The sequence below is a fragment of the Erithacus rubecula genome (assembly GCF_903797595.1).
Source record: "Erithacus rubecula genome assembly, chromosome: 4".
In the NCBI taxonomy this organism is placed as follows: Eukaryota; Metazoa; Chordata; class Aves; order Passeriformes; family Muscicapidae; genus Erithacus; species Erithacus rubecula.
The window spans coordinates 7,860,324-7,865,549 of record NC_136686.1 but is presented as its reverse complement, the minus strand read 5'-3'; the positions used below and the strand labels follow the sequence as shown (position 1 = coordinate 7,865,549).

At 40.4% G+C, this 5,226-nt stretch overlaps 1 long non-coding RNA gene across 1 annotated transcript; it reads right to left on the bottom strand.

Moving 5' to 3' along the window:
• Positions 1-1,476: 1,476 nt before the first annotated feature.
• LOC306801602 lies at positions 1,477-3,544 on the bottom strand. The gene is made up of 3 exons (XR_013774140.1): positions 3,369-3,544; positions 3,129-3,241; positions 1,477-1,831 (listed from the first exon to the last, which is right to left on the bottom strand). It is a non-coding gene; the product is annotated as an uncharacterized lncRNA (long non-coding RNA).
• Positions 3,545-5,226: the final 1,682 nt, after the last annotated feature.

Below are 5,226 nucleotides of genomic sequence, written 5' to 3'. Positions count from 1 at the left end.
CCCTCTGCTGAGCTCAAGCACCAGGCATTAAGATGCTGAGCCAAAATGTAGCATTTCCTGCAGAGCTCTTGTTTAGAGGCATTTGAAATATGACAGTGCAGACTAAAACTCATGCTTTTTACGTGGCAAAGAGGAGGAGGAGGAAAAAAAATGTATTTTCAAGGACACAGTATTGCTTGGGTCCTGCAGTCAGCAGCAGAAACTTGTTAACAGGACAATGAACACGAAATACACCAATATTTGGGTATTCCTGAATATTTGTGGGTGCTGTTTTCACTTTTAAGCCTTAAAGAAAGCTCATGACCTTGCAGTGGCACATCCCTATGGCAGAGGATCGTGCCCACTCATTCTTGCATTAAAGCTGCTGCATCTTGCCTTGAGAACAACTCACATTAAATGGCAGTAGAGGGACTAGAAATGTGCAGTTTAGTATTTTGCCAATGTAGCAATAGTTGAACATAAATTTAATCCTGTGTATGCCAGCCCATCACATTCTGGGCTGGGAAATGTTCTCTTCAATACATTTTTCTGTTGTTTTCCCACCAGCACTTGAAATGTTACTAAGGCAGCACTTGCTTTTTATACAGTTCATTTCTCTGCGACAAATATCTTTAAAAACAGGCAGTTAAGCAGTGTAAGACCACAGATGGACACCATTAATCTTCATAAAAACAAGCAGAACCTCCCTGTCTTCCATCAGTGCTGCATCCATATCAAATGTGTGTCTGAACAAGGGTACACACTGCCCATGTTCCCAGCATTAGTGCTCTCCTTTCTTTCACCAGCCCATTGGAAAGAGGAAAGGGGAATTTGCCATCCTCTGTGGATGACAACTGCAATTCAGAACTTTCACACCTAAACCTGAGAGCTTGATTTTGAGCAGAACCACAATAATGAGCCACAATGAACAAGGCAAACACTGTGATGGTGAAAAGGGAAGGTGTAGCAAGCACAAAACACTTTGTCTAATCTGGAGTGACACGAGGCACCTTTTGTCCTTATGGCACCTTAATTGTTGACTGATTTAATTTCAGTTTGAAAAAGCTTTTTGAGATTATGACACCTCAGGGTAGGGTGTTTTCAGGATAGTTAACTTTGCTATTAACATCAGTTAACATTAAGACAGCCAAAAAATAGCTTTTAAAATTAAAATATAGGTCTTACCCAGCAAAGCAGGCAGCTGTTCAAGCTTGGCTTCTTTCTTGATGTATATTTAGTCAAATGCACTGAGCCTGCAAGGGACCAAAAATAAAATATCTGTAGTAGGGCTTTTTGCACCCCCACATCCCCAAAACCCCAGCAGCTCACAGATACACAAAACCAGCCTAAAATCTGAGCAGCAGGGTCTCCACTAGAATGTACTTGCCTAGCTCAGCAGCTGGGATTCAATTTAACACAAACCAATAACCAAAACCTGGACAAAGCTGCTACAATGCACTGTGTGCTCTGCTATCCCCACAAGTGCATGGAGGAGCCCAAGTGTTCTCAGATGGACAAAGTCTCTGGTATTCAATCATGCCAAAACTCACTTAGCCCTTGAAATCAGACAAGATCAAGCTCATGAAGTGTGGGAAGCTGCTCCAGCATTCACTCAGTGGCAATTTACTGTAACTCCAGTAATGAGTTCCTCCCATGAGGCACTCGCATATCTGAAGCACTATTTCCTGAGGCTGTCATGTCATTAATTTCCAGAGTTTATAGGCCAGTGGAGCTCCTGGATTTGCTGTCTGCAAAGGCTGGGAGATCCAAATGCACCTGCTGCAGGGGAGAGTATGGGTATCAAGACTCCAACACAACATCTTCAGAGGGAGGAGTTCAAAACAGGACACCCCTAGAATTTGGAATACAAGTATGGTGAGCACATCTGCTTTCAAATTGTCTTTTGAGCCCAAAACTAAACACTTGCTCATCAAAATTGGGTCTTTAACTTGGATTTTCAAACTCCCTCTAAGAAAAATCAGATGGAGGAAATTTTCTTATATTCACCCAACCTGGATTCAAAATTTTGATTGTGAATCATTTCAATCTGAATAACTCTGAAAAAACCACCTGCTATTTGTTGTCACTGTAATGAAACATTTTGTTCCAGATTGGAGCAATCTCTCTTTTTTTTTCCTTTTTTTTTTTCTTCTTATTTTTTTCTTCATTTAAAGTAAATTTTTAAGCCTGAGTAGATTTTTTCTCTTACCTACCAATTTTTTAATCAACCAAGTAAACAAAGAATGTAGTACTCCATCCTATGAGGAACTACAAAGGGATTTTAAGGCATCTGCAATGTGCCTCTAAAACCATGGATTCTGACCAGAGGAGGGAAGATGCTGAAGGCAAGGCAGAAGGTTAAACAGTAGAGCACCATGTCAGGAAATGCAGAGAAATGTGTCTTTTATTTTTATCCAGAAGCCTTCTTGCTAGACAGAACTGAAGAACCCCATTTTATAGGGGGTACCCATAGGACTTGCAGACTTAAAGTAATTCCATGTAAACTTTAAACCAGAGAAAACCAGTATTTCCATTTAGGTGTGTGTGTCTGGTGGAGGGATGGCACCCGTGGGATGGCCCTGCCTTGGCAGGAGGGTTGGACTGGAGGATCTCCACAGGCCCCTTCCAACCCAGACAGTTCTGTGACCATAAATCATGCCGTAGGATTTGGATCGCAGCAGGAATTTATCACCAGAAAACTCCTCAAGAAGTCCAAGAAGTCCTCAGGGAGCATGTGATGACATAACTGCTGTTTGATAGCTTTCTTATTGTTCTTCCCTGCATTTGCCCCTTTGTGAATCTCATTTTTAGTTCTTGAAGGTCGTATTTTTTATTTTAAAGTTCTCTTTGAAACAATTACCTTTTATTCCTCTCACAAAAAAAAAAAAAAAAAAAAAAAAAGTGTTTTATACCTACATCTCCTCTAATGCAGATTTTACTTTTAAAGCTTTGAATATTTAACTTTCCATAAAGTTAAGGAAGCAGATAATTTATCTGTTGATTCCTAACTTTTAATATGTTGGTTTGTGGTAGCAACCAGGCAGTCCAGATGAGTCCCTGCCTAAACATCCTTCAATCCAAGAAGTTAGAGAGGCTGTTTTATGGGAAAATGAGACATGGATTGATCACAGGCAATATGGGATACACACATGAAAGTTGTGCCTTGGCTATCAACACACAGGCAGCTGTGCTAAAAATGGGCTCCTTACACACATGGAAAAAGAAGTTCCAATGCTAGGATCCTGCAGCTCTTTTAAAATCACTGTAAAAAAAAAAAAAAAAAATATATATATATATATAAAATATAGGCAGTGTTGTCTGGAAACAAACTGGACAGATGCAGAATATTTGTGGAATAGAATTTTTAAACAAAATATGACTTTCCTTACACCTGCAGCTCTTCTTCCAGCCTTAGAAATGTCTGCTTTTCAGGGAAATTGAGCAATGCACAGCTTTTAGTTGTGCCCTTTGCCATCTTCCACAGGCACTGTGCCAGACAAATGAAAATCATTAGTCTCCTTTCCAGTCATGCTCACTTGGAGGCTGAGCTCAACCACCCACCTACTCCCCAGTCCTTGTCAGCTGGTGATTTTTCACCTCTTCTCTCATCATCCTGCCATTCCCAGTATCCATTAAACCCTGCCTGTGTGTCTTCTGCCTTGCTTTTGCCCAAGAAAGCTCAGCACTGCAAGCCCTGATAAGTGAATTTAACCTTCAGCATGAATATCAAGTCTCACATGACTCAGGCACACAATTAAGCTTTGCAAGATAAGGGGCTAATTAATTTAATTGCCAAACAGAAAGAGGGAACTCCTACTCAGGTTTGCCTGAAATCATGTTGTTAATTAATAATTTATTTATTTGCCATTTTACTTTGAAACCAGAAGGTAATGGAAATGTGAACAATAGCTCCCCGTTCCTCCCTTTAAATTTTGATTTTCCAGGTCAAATGGAAGCCTCTCTTTTTGTGCATGTGGGAGGAAAAAAAAAAAAAAGAAAAAAAAAAGAGAGACTTTCTGATATTTCAGATATCAGAAATATATTCAGATATATTTAAAGGCTCTACTTTCACTTTAATCAAGAAGTAGTGAGATTAAACAACAATTAATACACTATTCTGTATCATGAGACCTTTGCACTAAATGTGATAGTGTTAACAAATTGTTCTGTGGAAAAGATGTTCAGAAATCAGGTGGATTTGGCTAATCCCACTGGAGACATGGTTATTAGTGACTGACTCAGGATTCTGATAACCAGAAGGATTTAGAACATACCTGATTTTGAGTGGAGAAGTTCAATGAATATATGTAATATCTGCAGAAATGGTGAAGGTTAAAAAATTGCATAATAAGCATTTGACTAAACACAAATCTAAATCTGGCTCTCAGAAGAAATATTTCTAATTATTTTCCCCAGTTTGCCCCAGGAATTTATTCAGGCTATTTGCAAAATTTATGTGTTGGAATAAATGTTAGTAATTTTCCCTGCAAAATGGTTCAAGTTGGCTAGAAGTTCTCCAAAAGTAAGTGGAGGCAGAAATTTTATTATTTCTTCAGAATACACTTTTCCCAACTTTATTTAAGATTGTTCTCTTGACACTGAAGCTAATTTTTAATGTACAAATATCCTTTTATCATGAAATTCAGTGTGGAAATGGATCAGCACTCATTCACTACTTCTGTCCTGGAGCAGTGAAGAACCTTATTTAATGATATATTTGCTATCTATCTACTAACAGTTTCTGCAGCATCTTCTGGGATGCTAACACCCAGTGCAGAAGGAAAACAGTCAGCTGAGCCAATCATTCCAACCCTGTAGATTCACTGCAGTCTCTTCAGCTGTTTCCTTATCCAACAGCAAGCGTGCCTGTCCTCAAGATTCATCTGAAGAATTTTAAAGCTTTCCAACAATGATCACAGAATGGTTTGGGTTGGGAGAGACCTTAAGGATCAGCCAGTTCCAGCCCCTGCCATGGGCAGGGACACCTTCCACTATGCCAGGTTGCTCAGAGCCCCATCCAGCCTGGCCAGCCTGTTCTTTTTGTGCTGGGTCCCAGGCTGGAGGAGCTCTGCAGGACAGGTGCACAGCAGAGAGGGGCAGAGGGGCAGAATCCCCTCCCTCACAGAGCAGAGAATGGCAGAGAGGAGCAGCCAGCAGGCAGTGCTCCTCCCGAGCTGGATTTCGCCAGTAAACGAATCTGTGGTCTCTCCCTCTCTGGGAAATGCCCAAATGCTCTCCCAGGATGAG